At 39.1% G+C, this 10,000-nt stretch overlaps 1 protein-coding gene across 3 annotated transcripts in view; it reads left to right on the plus strand.

Annotated features, from left to right (window-relative positions):
- LOC133535850 (apelin receptor B-like) overlaps positions 1-10,000 on the plus strand; it is an 18,553-nt gene that overhangs the window by 2,248 nt on the left and 6,305 nt on the right. The window contains exons 1-2 of one of the 3 annotated variants that reach the window (XR_009802340.1): positions 1-338; positions 1,617-1,749. The exon at positions 1-338 is cut by the window's left edge and continues 2,248 nt beyond it. The gene's annotated coding sequence lies outside the window, so the exon portion shown is untranslated. Of the gene's footprint in view, positions 615-1,616; positions 1,750-10,000 lie in introns of those variants that run through there. The other 2 variants (XR_009802339.1, XM_061875836.1) reach the window with 2 other exon arrangements.

Genomic DNA, 10,000 nt, shown 5'->3' on the forward strand with positions numbered 1-10,000 from the left:
CGTCAACATTTTTAAGTTTTCCTGTGAAAGTAAAATGACGACTCTTTTCATGAAATTGCCCACATCTTGTAAAATTGCGACTGTCGAGTAAAGTATTGCACAAATGTTCAGGGTTTTTTTTTTGTAAAATTTGGACTCGCGTTGAGCAAAATGACAACTTTTGTTACAATACTAGCAAAATTTGATGTTTTTCTTGTTAAATTGTGACCTTTTTCTTGTGAAATTCCAACTCATTTTTTATATTTGCTTAGTATGTATATATTATTGATGTTGTAAATACACTTCTTTGTTTATCTACAAAGGGTGGTCCTAAAGAGGATTTTGGAGGTTTCAAGAAGGTAACAAATACAAGAATGTGTGTGTGCGTGTGTGTGCGTGTGTACGTGTGTGTTAGGTGTCGTAAGCAGAGACGAGGGTCCTGGGGAGGAAGGGAGACCAGACAGACAGACAGATGGCAGCTGACAAATGTTTTCAGACTAGCCCAATTAAAAGGTGACTTGTTTGACAGCGTGTGTGTGTGTGTGTGTGTGTGTGTGTGTGTGTGTGTGTGTGTGTGTGTGTGTGTGTGTGTGTGTGTGTGTGTGTGTGTGTGTGTGTGTGTGTGTGTGTGTGTGTGTGTGTGTGTGTGTGTGTGTGTGTGTGTGTGTGTGTGTGTGTGTGTGTGTGTGTGTGTGTGTGTGTGTGTGTGTGTGTGTGTGTGTGTGTGTGTGTGTGTGTGTGTGTGTGTGTGTGTGTGTGTGTGTGTGTGTGTGTGTGTGTGTGTGTGTGTGTGTGTGTGTGTGTGTGTGTGTGTGTGTGTGTGTGTGTGTGTGTGTGTGTGTGTGTGTGTGTGTGTGTGTGTGTGTGTGTGTGTGTGTGTGTGTGTGTGTGTGTGTGTGTGTGTGTGTGTGTGTGTGTGTGTGTGTGTGTGTGTGTGTGTGTGTGTGTGTGTGTGTGTGTGTGTGTGTGTGTGTGTGTGTGTGTGTGTGTGTGTGTGTGTGTGTGTGTGTTTGTGTGTGTTTTGGCAATGCCTACTTAAAGGGGACATTGCTCTGTTTACACACCTTCAGGGGACTTCTGACGGTATGGGGACCAAAAAACAGGTGCCCAAAAGGAAACCTTTTTAAATGATAGTCAGATCCATTCTGAAGATGCCTGAGTGATTTTTAAGCTTTGGCTCATAAAATATGTTTATTGGAAAGTAAACATGTTTAATATCTAATTTGAACTTTTTTTTTTAAAAAAGGTCCTCAGTAGTCACGAACAAATGTGTGTGTATTATGCAAAATGATTTCCCCAGGGTCCCCAGTAAGAATGATCAGCACATTACTTCATCAATCCAGAGATTTAAAGACGTGTATGAGCTAACTGGGCAGTGGCCATTTTAACAAATTTTTTTAATGCCTCCACAACCTGTAGAAAGGGTGGTCCCCACAAGTCATGATCAAAAACTTGGTCCCCATTCCAAATGATAACCTGTGTGTTCGTTTGCATGTGTGTTTGTGTGTATGACTGAAGTGTATTTTGTACATATTTTGTTTGGAGGATTTATACTTGTATGTCTATGATTTGTAATAAAAAAAACAGAAAACAGAATGAAAGATCCTCTCCACTGTTGATGTGTTTTCCCCCTGCAGAATGTTTGCTTCTTCCTGTGGACGCATTGCTGAGGGGCGGCGGTGGTCCTGCCATTGTGTTGCCGAGGGTTTCCAAATCAAAGTGTGCAGGAAATGCATGTTGGGACTGTCGTTTCCGCCCTCCTTCTCCCCGGTAAAGTCCTATTTAGTGTCCGAATTAGATGGATGAATGAATGTGGACGCTATTGAGCTTCTTAAAGACGTAATCAGGAACAGCAGGGAGACAGAAGGTCCCAGCCCGCCTAATCCGGGTTGACTGGTTTCTTTAGAAGAAGAGTCGACTTGTCCGTTTACGCCTGAATCAGCGCGTTGGCATCACGAAGACACACCGCGGCTCAGAAGGTCACAGGTGGAGAGTTACTTGAATTATAACACAGCTGCAGCTAACCATTATTTGCATAGTCCACTAGTCAGCCATTCTTCTTTGGACCGGTCCAAGGACTAAACTATTCAGTGGCCTAGTGGCCCTGACATCGTTGGGTTGTTAGTTCAAACCCTGGCCGAGTCATACCAAAGACTATAAAAAATGGGATCCATTACCTCCCTGCTTGGCACTCAGCATCAAGGGTTCGGAATTGGGGGTTAAATCGCCAAAAATGATTCCCGCTCACTGTGATTAATCATGATTAATCCAAATTGAAAAATGAAAATGTCATTATTTGTTTAAATTATCATCCAAATATTGGGGGGGGGGGTTCATTTAAATTATGCTCGCGGGCAAACACCTGTGATTAATCTTGATTAATCAGAATTCAAGGGTGTAATCTGACTTTTTCAATTAATTACCCGAATATTGGAGTCTTTTTTTATCCATCCATCCATTTCCTGCCGCTTATTCCCTTTGGGGTCACGGGGGGCGCTGGTGCCTATCTCAGCTACAATCGGGCGGAAGGCGGGGTGCACCCTAGACAAGTCGCCACCTCATCGCAGAGCTGGGTCTTTTTTTAATTATTGTAAATTATGCATTTGGGTAACAATCTGTGATTATTAATTATTAATCCGAATTCTAAAGGGGAAATAATCATATTTTTTAAAGGAATCTCCCAAATATTGGGGTCTTTTTAAAATAATTTGAATAATGTAAATACTTTTTGATTAATCATGATTAATCCTTATAGAAAAATTAAAATGTGATTATTTGGGGTATTTTTTAAATTAATTTTAAATTATGCAAGTGGGTAATCTGTGATTATTGATAATTAATCCAAATTCAAAATGGGAATAAATCTGAATTCATTTTTTTTAATGAATCACCCACTCATCTGTGGTTGATTATAATTAATCAGAATTCAAAAGTGTAATTAATCTTATTTAAAAATAATCACCCAAATATTTGGGTCTTTTTAAAATGAATTGAAATCATGCAAACATGTAAATAACCTGTGATTAATCATGATTAATCCAAATTGGAAAATGTGATTATGTGTTAAAATTATCATCCAAATATTGGGGGGGGGGTGTTGAGTTCATTTAAGTTATGCTAGCGGGCAAACACCCGTGATTAATCTTGATTAATCAGAATTCAAGGGTGTAATCTGACTTTTTCAATTAATTACCTGAATATTGGAGTCTTTTTTTATCCATCCATCCATTTTCTGCCGCTTATTCCCTTTGGGGTCGCGGGGGGCGCCGGGGCCTATCTCAGCTACAATCGGGCGGAAGGCGGGGTGCACCCTAGACAAGTCGCCACCTCATCGCAGGGCTGGGTCTTTTTTTTAATTAATGTAAATTATGCATTTGGGTAACAATCTGTGATTATTAATTATTAATCCAAATTCTAAAGGGAAAATAATCATATTTTTTAAAGGAATCTCCCAAATATTGGGGTCTTTTTAAAATAATTTGAATAATGTAAATACTTTGTGATTAATCATGATTAATCCTTATAGAAAAATTAAAATGTGATTATTTGGGGTATTTTTAAAATTAATTTTAAATGATGCAAGTGGGTAATCTGTGATTATTGATAATTAATCCAAATTCAAAATGGGAATAAATCAATCAATCAATCAATGTTTATTTATATAGCCCCAAATCACAAATGTCTCAAAGGACTGCACAAATCATTACGACTACAACATCCTCGGAAGAACCCACAAAAGGGCAAGGAAAACTCACACCCAGTGGGCAGGGAGAATTCACATCCAGTGGGACGCCAGTGACAATGCTGACTATGAGAAACCTTGGAGAGGACCTCAGATGTGGGCAACCCCCCCCCTCTAGGGGACCGAAAGCAATGGATGTCGAGCGGGTCTAACATGATACTGTGAAAGTTCAATCCATAGTGGCTCCAAGACAGCAGTGAGAGTCCCGTCCACAGGAAACCATCTCAAGCGGATCAGCAGCGTAGAGATGTCCCCAACCGATACAGGCGAGCGGTCCATCCTGGGTCCCGACGAGCGGTCCATCCTGGGTCTCGACTCTGGACAGTCAGTACTTCATCCATGGTCATCGGACCGGACCCCCTCCACAAGGGAGGGGGGGACATAGGAGAAAGAAAAGAAGCGGCAGATCAACTGGTCTAAAAAGGAGGTCTATTTAAAGGCTAGAGTATACAGATGAGTTTTAAGGTGAGACTTAAATGCTTCTACTGAGGTAGCATCTCGAACTGTTACCGGGAGGGCATTCCAGAGTACTGGAGCCCGAACGGAAAACGCTCTATAGCCCGCAGACTTTTTTTGAGCTCTAGGAATCACTAATAAGCCGGAGTCTTTTGAACGCAGATTTCTTGCCGGGACATATGGTACAATACAATCGGCAAGATAGGCTGGAGCTAGACCGTGTAGTATTTTATACGTAAGTAGTAAAACCTTAAAGTCACATCTTAAGTGTACAGGAAGCCAGTGCAGGTGAGCCAGTACAGGCGTAATGTGATCAAACTTTCTTGTTCTTGTCAAAAGTCTAACAGCCGCATTTTGTACCAACTGTAATCTTTTAATGCTAGACATTGGGAGACCCGAAAATAATACGTTACAGTAATCGAGACGAGACGTAACAAACGCATGGATAATGATCTCGGCGTCTTTAGTGGACAAAATGGAGCGAATTTTAGCGATATTACGGAGATGAAAGAAGGCCGTTTTAGTAACGCTTTTAATGTGTGACTCAAAGGAGAGAGTTGGGTCGAAGATAATACCCAGATTTTTTACAGAGTCACCTTGTTTTATTATTTGGTTGTCAAATGTTAAAGTTGTATTATTAAATAGAGGTCGGTGTCTAGCAGGACCGATAATCAGCATTTCCGTTTTTTTGGCATTAAGTTGCAAAAAGTTAGCGGACATCCATTGTTTAATTTCATTAAGACACGTTTCCAACTGACTACAGTCCGGCGTGTTGGTCAGCTTTAGGGGCATGTAAAGTTGGGTGTCATCAGCATAACAGTGAAAGCTAATACCGTATTTGCGTATGACGTCACCTAGCGGCAGCATGTAGATGCTGAAGAGTACAGGGCCAAGGACCGAACCCTGGGGAACTCCACACGTTACCTTAACATAGTCCGAGGTCACACTGTTATAGGAGACGCACTGCATCCTATCAGTAAGATAAGAGTTAAACCATGACAGGGCTGAGTCTGAAATACCAATTCGTATTTTGATACGCTCTAATAAAATATTATGATCGACGGTATCGAAAGCAGCGCTAAGATCGAGGAGCAGCAACATAGATGACGCATCAGAGTCCATCGTTAGCAATAGATCATTAGTCAGTTTTGCGAGGGCTGTCTCAGTCGAGTGATTTGCCCTGAAACCGGATTGAAAGGTTTCACATAGATTGTTAAACGCTAAGTGCTCATTTAGCTGCTCTGCAACAATTTTTTCGAGGATTTTCGAAATAAAGGGAAGGTGAGACACCGGTCGGTAGTTTACCATGAGGTCTGGATCGAGGTTAGGTCTTTTAAGGAGAGGATGAATAACCGCTTTTTTGAATGCAACGGGAACAGTGCCCGAGGAAAGTGATAAGTTTATAATATTTAGCACTGATGGACCTAATAATACAAAAAGCTCCTTGATAAGTTTCCCAGGAAGTGGGTCAAGTAAACATGTTGTTTGTTTTATTCCATTTACACGTTGTAACAATCCTTCTAATGTTATTTCATCAAAACGAGAGAAACTATTTTGGATATTTGCAGTATCCGCCGTATATACAACCGTATCTGTGTTACTATAACCCCGTTGTAGCTGGGACGCATTGTCTTTAATCTCCTTTCTAATAAGTTAAATTTTCTTATTAAAGAACTTCATAAAGTCATCTGCCGAATGGGTGGAGCTACTGGAAGGAGTCCCTTGTTGGGTTAGCGATGCTACTGTACTAAACAAAAATTTTGGATCGTTTTTATTAATGCGGATGATATTTGAGTAATAATTAGTTTTAGCTAAGGTAAGCATGCGTTTATAAGTTATTAAACTATCACTCCATGCTTGATGGTGCACCTCAAGTTTAGTCGTGCGCCATTTGCGTTCCAGCTTTCTACATAATAATTTCTGAGCTCTAGTTTCTTCAGTAAACCATGGCGTACGCCTTTTTGGAGCCTTTTTTAACTTCAGCGGTGCTATACTATCAATGGTTTCGCGCAGGGCGTTGTTAAAGTTGTTAGTGAGGTTATCAATAGAGCCCACATACTTTGGGAACGGTGCCATTACCGAGGGCAGTAGGTCCGCAAGAGTCGTCGTTGTGGCAGCATTAATGTTGCGGCTGCTATAGCAGTTATTATTATTATTAGCTTGCCGAACATGAGTCTGAACTTCGAATTTTATAAGGTAATGATCGGACATTACTTTAGTATACGGGAGTATCATAACTTTGGAGACGGTGATACCTCTGACAAGCACTAGGTCTATCGTATTACCGCTGCGATGCGTCGGTTCATTTATTATTTGTGTAAGACCACAGCTATCAATTATAGTCTGGAGCGCCACGCACGGTGGGTCCAATGGGGTATTCATATGGATATTAAAGTCCCCCATTATAATTATATTATCGGCGTGCGTCACTAGATCAGCAACAAACTCTGAGAATTCACTAATAAAGTCCGAATAGGGCCCTGGAGGGCGGTAGATAACGGCCAGGCACAGAGGCAGAGGTGTGGCAGACTTCATAGAAAGCACCTCAAACGATTTATATTTATTATTTAAGTTAGGACTAAAGTTAAAGTTTTCGTTGTATATTAGTGCGACACCCCCTCCCCTTTTGAATCTGAATTAATGTTTTTTTATGAATCACCCACTCATCTGTGGTTGATTATAATTAATCAGAATTCAAAAGTGTAATTAATCTTATTTAAAAATAATCACCCAAATATTTGGGTCTTTTTAAAATGAATTGAAATCATGCAAACATGTAAATAACCTGTGATTAATCATGATTAATCCAAATTGGAAAATGTGATTAGGTGTTAAAATTATCATCCAAATATTGGGGGGGGGGGGGGGGAGTTCATTTAAATTATGCTAGCGGGCAAACACCTGTGATTAATCATGATTAATCAGAATTCAAAGGTGGAATCGGATTTTTTTTATTAATCATCCAAATATTGGTTTTTTTTTAATTAATCATGCATGTTGGTAATAATCTGTGATTATTAATTATTCATCCAAATTCTAAAGGGGAATCAATCTTTTTTTTAAGGAATCTCCCAAATATTGGGGTCTTTTTTAAATCATTTGAATAATGTAAATAACGTGTGATTAATCGTGATTAATCCATATTGGAAAATGTGATGATTTTTTTCAATTATCATCCAAATATTGAGGGGGGGGGGGTTGAGTTAATTAAAATTATGCCAATGGACAAAACTCAGGTGATTAATCATGATTAATCAGAATTCAAAAGTGGAATTAATCTGATTTTTTTTATTAATCAACCAAATATTGGGGTAATTTTAAAATTAATTTAGATTATGTAAGTGGGTAATAACTTGTGATTATTAATAATAATTCCAAATTCAAAATGGAAATAAATCAGATTTTATTTTTATTTTTATGAATCACCCAAATAATGGGGTGTTTGACTCAACTTAAATTATGCAAGAAGGTAATAATCTGTGATTAATTGGAATTAATCAGAACTCAAAAGTGTAATTAATCTTATTTAAAAATTAATCACCCAAATATTGGGGACCTTTTTCAAATGCATTTAAATTATGCAAACAAGTAAATAACCTGTGATTAATCATGATTAATCCAAATTAAAAAATGAAAATGTGATTATTTGTTTAAATGATCATCCAAATATTGGGGGGGTTGAGTTCATTTAAATTATGCTAGCGGGCAAACACCTGTGATTAATCATGATTAATCAGAATTCAAAAGTGTAATTTTTTTTTTTATTAATCATACAAATATCGGGTTCTTTTTTAAATTAATGTAAATTATGCATGTGGGTAATAAGTTGTGATTATTAATTATTATCCACATTCTAAAGGGGAATTAATCCGATTTTTTTAAAGGAATCTCCCACATATTGGGGTCTTCTTAAAATTATTTTAATACTGTAAATAACTCGTGATCAATCATGATTAATCCATGTTGAAAAATGGGATTTTTAAAATTTTTTTTATATATCCTTCAAATATTGGGCAGTTTTTGAGTTCATTTCAATTATGGAAGCGGGCAAAAACCTGTGATTAATTATAATTAGAGTTTGAAGGTGTAATTCAGGGGTAGGGAACCTATGGCTCTAGAGCCAGATGTGGCTCTTTTGATGACCGCATCAGGCTCTCGGATAAATCTGAGCTGACATTGCTCAGCACGATAAATAACGAATAATTCCACTTGTAATAAAAAATAACGTTCAAAATATAAAACATTCTCATGCATTTTTATGTTCAAGAAGTTGCGTTAATGGTAAGAAGTAATTTATTTATTATTGGTTAGTGTGGGGGTTCTTCAGACCACCAGGCACCGACATGAGAGCCTTTTCCAGGGTTACAATATTTTTTTATTTTTCAATAAGTCTCTTAGTTGCTTTCCAGCATTTGTCGTTTTCTCTTTCGTTCTCGCTCTCTCCTGGCTGCTGCTTATAAACAGAGTGACAAGTGATTAGAAAACAAGGCCCAGCTGGGCCATCTACGCACCTGTCGCTGATTTCGAGCTCAGCCCTGGCAACAGCCCGCTTCGCTGCAGGCCCACAGGCCACGCCCCCCTCCACAGTTAGTTTCAGAATAACAATGTTATTAGAAAGAATAAGAGACCTATTATACTCTACAAATGTTGGTCTTACTTTAAAATGCACGCGTCGAGTTGTGTTCAGTGTTGAAAAAAATATTATACGGCTCTTACGGAAATACATTTTTTGGCTTCTTGGCTCTCTCTGCCAAAAAGGTTCCCGACCCCTGGTGTAATTAATCTGATTTCGACAACAATCCTCCAAATATTAGGGTCTTTTTAACAAATAACATTTTTATTATGCAAGCCTGTGATTAAACATGATTAATCCAAATTTCAAAGGTGTGATTTATCTCATTTTAAAAAGTGTCATTTCACTGCACTAATAAACACGTTCTAAAATAGTTGTATACTGTTACAAACAAAACAATATTCATTTGTTTCTTTAGAATAATGTGTCAATTTGAAAATTACCTCAAAAATATCAATCAATCAATCAATGTTTACTTATATAGCCCTAAATCACTAGTGTCTCAAAGGGCTGCACAAACCACTACGACATCCTCGGTAGGCCCACATAAGGGCAAGGAAAACTCACACCCAGTGGGACGTCGGTGACAATGATGACTATGAGAACCTTAGAGAGGAGGAAAGCAATGGATGTCGAGCGGGTCTAACATGATACTGTGAAAGTTCAATCCATAATGGATCCAACACAGTCGCGAGAGTCCAGTCCAAAGCGGATCCAACACAGCAGCGAGAGTCCCGTTCACAGCGGAGCCAGAAGGAAACCATCCCAAGCGGAGGCGGATCAGCAGCGCTGATATGTCTGTCCCCAGCCGATACACAGGCAGGCAGTACATGGCCACCGGATCGGACCGGACCCCCTCCACAAGGGAGAGTGGGACATAGAAGAAAAAGAAAAGAAACGGCAGATCAACTGGTCTAAAAAGGGAGTCTATTTAAAGGCTAGAGTATACAAATGAGTTTTAAGGTGAGACTTAAATGCTTCTATTGAGGTGGCATCTCGAACTGTTACCAGGAGGGCATTCCAGAGTACTGGAGCCCGAAATGAAAACGCTCTATAGCCCGCAGACTTTTTTTGGGCTTTGGGAATCACTAATAAGCCGGAGTCCTTTGAACGCAGATTTCTTGCCGGGACATATGGTACAATACAATCGGCAAGATAGGATGGAGCTAGACCGTGTAGTATTTTATACGTAAGTAGTAAAACCTTAAAGTCACATCTTAAGTGCACAGGAAGCCAGTGCAGGTGAGCCA

This window comes from Nerophis ophidion, linkage group LG17 (genome assembly GCF_033978795.1).
Source record: "Nerophis ophidion isolate RoL-2023_Sa linkage group LG17, RoL_Noph_v1.0, whole genome shotgun sequence".
NCBI classification, from domain to species: Eukaryota; Metazoa; Chordata; class Actinopteri; order Syngnathiformes; family Syngnathidae; genus Nerophis; species Nerophis ophidion.